The 9120-nt window shown below is 47.9% G+C and overlaps 1 pseudogene; it reads left to right on the top strand.

The window, feature by feature from the left end:
- The first annotated feature begins 1676 nt into the window (after positions 1 to 1676).
- LOC130707061 (protein FAM170A-like) lies at positions 1677 to 8233 on the top strand (annotated as a pseudogene).
- Positions 8234 to 9120: the final 887 nt, after the last annotated feature.

Genomic DNA, 9120 nt, shown 5'->3' with positions numbered 1-9120 from the left:
AAAGTTTGAGCAGTAGCCTCTAAAACCCTATATAATTTGGTTCCTCATTATCCCTCTGACTTCCCCTCTTACCACTCTCTCCCTCCCTCAGCCACACTGGCTTTCTTCCTGGTATTCAAACAGGCCAGGCAACCCCTGACCCAGACTCCAGTCTCTTTTTGCCTGAAAAATGTAACCTTGGCTCTAAGCTCCCTTATTGCCCTCAGGTACTACTGAGATGAGGCCCTTTTAGTGAAGCCTTCCATGATCTCCCATTCAGCATAGAAATTGCCCTATTTCCTATAGTCCCATATCCAGTTGCTTGTTTTCTTTTTCATCATGGTACTTGAAAATATCTAACCTACTAGGTATTTTACTTATTTAAAAAAAATGGTCTATCTTCTCCTCTAGAATTAAGCTCCTTGAGAGAAACTCTTTGCATCTTTTTTGTTCTTAAATGTTCAAGTACAGAATCTAGAGAGCCTGGCACATAGTAGGGGCTAAATAACGGTTTCTATAATGAAGAATGGACAGAGAAATGAAGGAATGACAAAAGTATGTCCCAACCTAGCTGGGGCTTGCTGTGATGAACCCATTGGCTCTAGGTTGGAGAAGCTGAGCTGGTACGTTTGGAATCATCTTTCCTTTTCTGAGGAGAGGTTCATTTCTTTCAGAAATTCAGGGTCTAAGAAAGATGCCTTAAGAATCATCCTCCTTGGAATGACGGCATTAGAACTTCTAATGAAAGTTCAGCTCCTAAGGAAGTGGTGATTATCACCGGTTGTTAATACTCTTTGTTGAATGGTTGGTGAGGAGCATTGTGGTTCCTCATCATTATGGATGGAGGGACCAAGCTGACAGTACCTGAGCTCACTGATCAATCTTAACTTCATTAAAAACCGGACAACTTTTTGTACTTACTGTTGCAAAGCAATAGGAAGGTACACAGCATCACTTATAAAATAATCTTGTAGTAACATGAAATCGAATCTAAATCTAATTAATTCTCTAGCTATAACTACCTGTTTATAAGGAAATCGAGGTAATAGGGAACATCTTAAATGACATCACAGGAATACAATCAACAGACTCCTGTGGAAAATTCTACAGGATAAATTACTTAGTTTCTTCAATAAATCGGTGCCAAATCAAAGGGAGGGAGAACTGTTGTAGACTAAAAGACACATGGACATATTGCAAGGCGTGGACCTTCTTTAGATCTTGATTTCAATAGATCATGTATAAAAAAGACATTTAAACACCTTTGGAGGCAATTGAGTATGGCTTAGTTATTGTGGTAAAAGAAATGATGATTAAATTTGTTGGGCGAGAGAATGATGTTATGTTAGAAACAAGTTTTTATCTGTTGGAGGTAAATACTGTGGCATGTAAGGAGAAATGACATAATGTCTGAGATTTACAATAAAAAACAGCACTTCCCCCACCCTCCCCAAACTCCTAAACCAAAATAAATACACAAAGAAATGAAAGTGTGCAAGTGAGTGAGTGTGTTTGTGTGTGTGTGTGTGTGTAGCAGAAGAAGAATGGCAGACTTTTGATAATTGTTGAAACTGGGTGATGGGTAAATGGTGCTGCATTCCTTTTATATCATTCTCTTTACTTTGTGTATGTTTGAAAATTTCTACCACAAAAAACTTAAGAAAAAAAATCCTCCTTGTCCCTTCTTTTCTAGAGATTTTCCAAGAAGCAGGAAGATTGAATCTCATCAGCAAACCCTCACAAGGCTGAAGTTGTCCTCTCTTCACTCTCTCGGTGCCTGAAACTTTAAGTCATTCTGCAGTGCCTTTTCAAATTGGGACCCGCCTCAGTCCATGTGGTATTTCTAATGAAAGCAGTGACTTCTGGGAGGCTACCTCATCCCGTGCACCAATCTTCCCACTGGATCATCCTGGCCACTACCTCAAAATGAGGTGTCTCTAATTCTAGAGTGGAATCAGGAGGATCCAGATGCATTGCCACTTATAACTGGTATAAATTACAGCCCACAAGCAGAGGTGTGCAAGAAATAGTACGAAAATTTTTTTATAACTCCATGTAATTTGTATTTGAAGCCTTGATCCTGCTGGTGTCCTGTTTGGATTTCCGCCATCCCTATTTGGAAGTCATACAGGGCCAAGGTTTTGAGGGAGTGGGTGGAAGCATGATCATTGTTGACTGGAGCCCACAGTTGTAAGTGTAGATGCCCATCAGCTCGGGGGCCGTGCCTCCTGTAGGTTTGGTGTCTCCTGTGCCATGCGTGGGGCAGGTTGCCATGATTCTGCTTGTATGCACACTACAGCCATCTCCTTTTGGAATTTTTGCTCCATTTACCCCTCCAGCCACACTTGAGAGGCCTTTTCTCCTCCAGGATTTACAGACATCTCTCTCTGACTTAATTAGCACATTTCAACACTCCAGTAGGGAAACAAGACAGTACCTAATTTCAAAAACCTGCTTCTGTTATGTTTCTGCTCAAGTATCCTCTCTTTTCCATGGAGTTTGGGATTTTAGAAATAAAAGCCAAGATGATCAGCATGCTATTTCTGCTATGCCCTGCCGGGCTCTTCCACTGGCCAGTGAACATAGGGTCTGCTACCCACTTGAATGCAGAAGGGAAAACGTGAAATAAAGGAAGAAAAGGAAAAAAATGAACAGGAACAGATTAACATCTCAAAGTATCCTGCCACATTTGAAAGATGTGAGAGTTGAATTCATGGGAAAGGTTCTGCTGGGAAAAAGGAGCTGTTCTTGAAAATGGGGTCTGTGCTGTTGCAGAGACTGTTGAACCTAGGTCCACAGAATGCTCTGATGTCATCACTGAGGTTAGAGAATTCTGCTGTAGGCCTGGCAACCTTTGAAACTTAACAGCCCTGGTGAGCACTAAGCAGTACTGCTTGTTCACTAAGTGGTCCAAGTTGTTCAGCCATTTAGGAGACTTGACTATTTTTATTTGTATTGAATCATTTCAACGGATTTCCCAAAAGCCAAGAAGGGCCAACCTGTAGGGAAGAGGAGGAGTTGGACGTGAGGCATCTTCTAAGGGAATCTTCCAGTTGGTACGATGAGACGGCGACAAAAGAGGAAACATCTGGAAAGTGAAGAGTCCCAGGAAACTGCCGAGAAGGGAGGAGGTATGTGGGGGGCAACTTGTGGGGGGAACATGGGTTTCTGCCAAACTGAGCCTTCGCTAGGAAGGGGGGTACTGAGAACGTGTCACCTGTGAAGCAGGGTGCGAGAGACCTTGTCTCACTGATGCTGCCGTATCCACGCAGAGGGTCCCTGTGGTGTGAGACGGCACAGAACGGCCAGGTGCCCCTGGGAGATGGGAGGTCAGCTCCGCTGGTCTGAGGACCCTCTCCTGGGGCTGCCGGGCCTGGAGCTTTGTCGGACTCACAGCAGGCTGCATCCTGCTTGCACAGACCTAGAGGTGCAGCTTTTCTCAGTCCCCGAGTTCTCTCTTATTCTCTTTGATCTTCCCCTGGGGTCACGAGGTGGGGGGTGTGAAGGATGCAAGGATGCTGAGAGAGACCCATGAGCTGCTTGGCCCCTTTTCCCAAAGTGGAAAGAGAAGCCCCATGAGTTGAAGGCCTTGTTGAAAAGTATCTTGAGAAGTGGAATGCAGTTCGAAAGGAGATTGTTTGTCTAGGGATGGTGTCATTGAAAGCAAGGAGGTTTTATTCCTTCGACAGGAAGAATTTCTCAAAGGAGATCAAGGGAAGGGAAGGGCTTTCCAGAGACTGAGCCCGCATGGGCGGGGGTGAGAGATGTCCTCAGGGTCCTGCGGGGAGCTCTGAGAGCCACGGGCCACCTGGTGCCTGCGTGCCTTAAACGTAGGCGAGTAGCTTGCCCTGGGAGAGGGGTGGTCACGTGAGGAAGTGGGGCAGAGTGGAGCCTACCCCAGACTTCCAGCTGGAGGCCTCTGCCCCAGATTAGAGCCCAGTAGCTCCTACCAGGCCTAGGGTCCTGGAGACTAGGATGGGCCCTGGGAGTGGAGGTCTAGACAGCAGGCAGATTTTCAGGCAGTGGCTGGGACAGGCTGGGGAAGGCAATGACTGCCCCTGTCTCACCATTCAGAATATTTTTCTCTATGTTCCAGTGTGTGTGTGTGTGAGTGTGAGTGTGTGTGTGTGTGTGTGTGTGTGGTAGTGGAGAGAAGAGCGGGATGAATGGGGGTAGAGTGCTCATCAGATATAAAGTCTGCATGGTAAAGTTCTTGTCACCCTGCCTGGACCTGGGTGACACTCGGTGTATGTAAGAGTGTGTACAGAATTCTTGTTAGGGGTGTTTTATGAGGCAGTAACTCATACACCCATGTACACACTCTGATACAGCACATATATCACACACCCCACATATAACTTCCTTATTAAACCACACACAGCACATGTAGGTATATACACGCATCACTCCTGTACTACGTTCTCATACAACCCACCTGTGTCACAATCCTCTCCTCCAACACCAAACGCTGGAGATGAGATATGTATATAGACACACACACTATATATATATGACACACACACTATATATATATGTATCTCCTCAACTCTCGCAAACACAGCTAACTTCAGCTATCTCTAAATACCTCTGTAAGAACCAGTCACATGTCATACACACCACACTTCTAACACATTCTTTAGTGATGCCAGACCCGCTTTGTACAAACCACAGTAAAGCACAGTCTCACTAACCCATGTCAGGGTTGCCAGATAAAATATGGGCTGTCCAGTTAAATTTGAATTCCAGATAAACAACAAGTAATTTTTCAGTATGAGTATGTCCCAAATATTGTATGGGCCATACTTACACGAAAAATAAGTAAGACCAAATACTGCATGGGAATACTTACACTACAAAATTATTCTGGGTTTATCTGAAATTGAAATTTAACCGGGTGCCCTGTATTTTTGTTTGCTAAGTCTGGCAACCCTTATATACTTACCGCCAGCTGATGTGTTATATATTGATTGTATTGTTGTTTAGTGTTTGTCTTCCTCTACTAGAATGTGCAGCCTTACCAGAGACTAGAACAATGGAAGAGTGCCGGATACATAGGAGTAGCTGCTTACTGAACCTTGGTGAATGAATGAATGAACACACACCATAAATACAAGCCACACCGTGTGATGAGGAAAAGTTACATGTCCCAGAATTCCTGACTTGTGAACAGAAATCATGCACACAGAGGCCACAGATACAGATACACACATCTGCACTGTGCTCCCCACGCCAACCCCACACTTACCACAGACTTAAGTGATAGACATCACTCACTCTTCACACATACTCACAGTCACCACCTAGGCCCACATTACCCACAAGACACTGACAGAATAAGTATTGATTTTAATTAAATACTGGAGTATCCACTGGGAGCCACACTCTCAACTGTGTGTATTCACTGCACCTGACACATGTCAGACCGTCAGTAAATATTTGTGGCCAGAGGATTGAGGAACCCACCCTGAGCCTTTCATTCCTCCCTCAGGAATCTCGAAGTCACAAGAGGATCCCGCTCGGCTTGGATCCCCTGTGGTGGCCCAAGGCTGCAGCCCAGGGGCAGGGGAGGTCCCCTCTGCCTCTGAATACTTCTGTGCTTCTTCTCCACGCAAGCTCATCCGTGGTGGTAAGGGCGCGGAGCTCCTCAGGTGAGGGGCTGCTTGGCTGGGAGGCAGGAGGCACACAGATCCCAGGGAGGCTGAGAGGAAACCCAGGGTCATCAGAGGCGCTGAGGGCTCTGTGGAGGAGCCTGAGCAGGATGGCTGAGCTGTACGAGGGCGTGGATCTCAGCTGAGTCTGGGGGCGTGTGAATCCTGGTACCACCATGGTGGGGAAGTTAAGGAGCAGGGGCCGGAAAGGTCTGGGCTTGAGGTGGAGGGCAGAGGGACCAGATTAAGCATCTTCAGAGGAAAATGTAGGGTTTGCCTTTGCCTTTGCTTCCTGAGAAGGACAGAGTTCTTCATCATAGACCTCCAGCCTGAGAGCAGGACCATCCAGCTGAGGTCCACCCAGCTCACACATACATCCGCTCTCCAGGCACAGCCATTCTCAGTGCACACGTAAACCCCAAGCACGTGATCCACAGTGCTCCTCTCCTACACCCCCATTCCACAAGTAATGCACCACCGATATTCCCAAACTCACACTCCTCGTAGTACACGCATCCTCCCACATCCCTCACATACCACAGCCCTCACCACCATACTCCACACCCCTGTATACAGACACCGCCCCAGTATCCCCCCACACGCAGATGAAAAGCCCACAGATGACACCAGATACACCACTCCATCCTACGGCCAACAGACACCAAGCTCATGACACAGCTACGTCATGCAAATGTCCCTCTCTCATCTACCACACCTGCTCCCTCAGCTTCCAGCATGGCCCGCGCATGTTATTATGTTTTTAATTTCCTTTCCCAGGAATCTGGAGATTACATCGAGACACTCCCCGGCCTAGAGCAGCCCTAGCCCGGGTTCAGGAACAAGGGGAGACCGCTCCCCCACCACAGTGTGTCGCCTTCTCATCCCCTACATTCAGTAAGACCTCTCTGTATACAAACAAAGAGGAAAGAGGCATGAAAATATACTACATGCGGGTGAAAACGATCAAGGGTGTAGCTGTCTCCTGGGAGACAGAGAAACCCTTGGGGTTGCTAGAAAAGCGGCTGAGGATAGAAGAAGTGACCCTTCCTGAGGATGTGCGGGTAGGTTCTCCCCGCTCTGCTGTGTCCACCAGAAACCGCCTGTCTGACAGTGAGCCCACTGGGGCGGAGAAAGAGTGTGAGGAAAGGGCAGAGCCATACAGCCCATCAGGGTCAGCTGCAGTCCAGGAGAGACCCAGGGCCAAGACACCGGACTGGCTGGTGACCATGGAGGCCGGCTTCAGGTGCATGGCCTGCTGCCGGGTGTTCCCCACCTTGGAGATCCTCCGGCAGCACGTGCGGTACGGCGTCCAGGAGGGCTTCAGCTGCCATGTCTTTCATCTCACCATGGCCCAGATGATGGGCGATGTGGAATCCGAGAGCACCACCGAGGAGGAGGTGGAGGAGGAGGAGAGGAGGAGGAGAAGCAAGGAGCAAAGGAGAATGAGGAGGAGCAGCCCACGGGGGAAGACCTCAGCCCGAGGAGACCGTGGAGCCAATGTCCAGGCTGCGTGTTACATTCTCCGAAGGAGAGGAAGTGAGCAGGGGCTGGGGCTGCGGAGGGAGCTGTACCTTCTCCGAGCCAGTCCCATCTCTCCACCCCAGACTCATGCTTCCATAAGGGAGAGTTGGGGGCTTTAGCACCTCAGGGGGAACTGAAGGGGAGATAACCGGCTCCCGTGCTTCTGGCCCAGTCATGTAATAATAAAGTCATGACTGTAAGTGGGAATTGATCCTGAGCTTTTCAGCTTCCACAGGAAATTCTCTTTAGCGAAGAAGTGTTTTTCTCTCTTTTGATTTCCACACAGCAACTGAGATTCATGGGACAAGATCCTAGAAGACGGTGTGGCCTTCTGTTGGAAGAGGTAAGGCTTGAGGCTGGCACAGTCTTCTGAGCCTATGTCACGAGGGCCCCGAGGAGTGTAAGGGAAGGAGCCGCAGAGATGTGCTGGTTTATCTAATGGCTCTGCAGTTGCATCAACTTGGGACACACCCAGCACTTCCAAAGGAATTGACCTCTGTTGACTTAAACAAGAATGTGGAGCGTTTTGACTAGGAGTTTTCTCAGGGTCTGCATGATGGACCTCAGCTCTTAAGAGGACGTACTGCCAGCAGCTCCTTCTCGGCAGAGAGAGCCAGGGGTGGTCTGAAGAGAGGACAGGGGGCCCCGCAGGACCAGAAGTTTGAGGTCTGAGAGCCTGTGGCCTGAGCTGAGATCTCACCCTGACCAGTGTACCTAGCCTTCTGGGACAAAGGGAAATGTGAAAGGGAGTCAGGTGGAAATGAGGTCCCCCGAGATATGGAAATGTTCCAGAAGCTTCGTTGTGCGGTAGTTGATCTGGAGCCAAGCTCACTGTGGTGTGTGTGGCTCTGAGCTTTAAGGCAACGCTGGAGGGTAACCCCGACCAGCAGAGCTTATAGTGCTTCTTGTCTCTTCCTGTTCTGCCTCATTTGTTTTATCCCTTCCAGGGAGAAGAAAGGACCCTCGGGATAGTAGTAGCAGACAGAGTGCCAGTGGTCTGAAGGAGGATGAAGGGCCCAGCACTCAGTCTAACATCATATGACAGTCTAAATATCATAGGCAATAAAGGGCATTTTCCAAACCTTTCCTGGATGTTTCATTTAATTACATTTATCTCTCTATGCATCTATCTATCAGTCATCTACATCTGTATCTTTCAGGGTTCGTGAACAAGCTTTCACATAAGCACTAGGGACGTCCACCAGCATTTTCCAGAAGGAGGCCTGAAAACTGCTGGGGACTTCTCACAAATAGGGAATGGCCACAACCCTTGCCACACAGACTATGTGCGTGGCCCTCCTGACTTACTCCCACTCACTCTGTGAATTGCCCGAGGCCTGAGATGGGGGTGCTGGCTGGAGGCAATGATCACGTGCAGGCTGGATCTCCTCCAGATTCTGATTCTCTTCCTGGGCATGTCGTCCTCAAGCACAGTTTCCATGTCCCTGGCCACACTGATCTCCCTCCTTCAGTCCTTCCCTCCCTCCCTCTCCTGCCTCCTAGTGCAGAGAATACTTTTTACATTTGAGATGAGATTTATATTTTGTTCACAGAATTCTCACCTGTTCTACTGTGGCCTCCGTTTTTAACATTCCAAAGCTGAGAAGTTTCTTTTTTTCTCCCTCATTTCTGCTGAGTCTTTACCTTCCTAATGCAGTGAACTCAGAGTGCCTAGCTGACTGGATGGGGGAAAAAAATCCAGGGAGCAAAGAGAAATAATAAAAAATATATCAGTTAATTTTTCATAGTGTTATCCAACTATATATTTTTAAAAATTAGGAATAATATTAGGAATGTTCTCTTTATAAAAAAACTGAATTATTGGGCTTCCCTGGTGGCGCAGTGGTTAAGAATCTGCCTGCAAATGCAGGGGACATGGGTTCGAGCCCTGGTCTGGGAAGATCCCACATGCCGCAGAGCAACTAAGCCCGTGCACCACAGCTACTGAGCCTGCGCTCTAGAGCCCCCATGC

Source organism: Balaenoptera acutorostrata, chromosome 2 (genome assembly GCF_949987535.1).
Source record: "Balaenoptera acutorostrata chromosome 2, mBalAcu1.1, whole genome shotgun sequence".
Classification (NCBI taxonomy): Eukaryota; Metazoa; Chordata; class Mammalia; order Artiodactyla; family Balaenopteridae; genus Balaenoptera; species Balaenoptera acutorostrata.
Note: the sequence above shows the minus strand (reverse complement) of the source record. Positions and strands in the feature narration are given on the sequence as shown.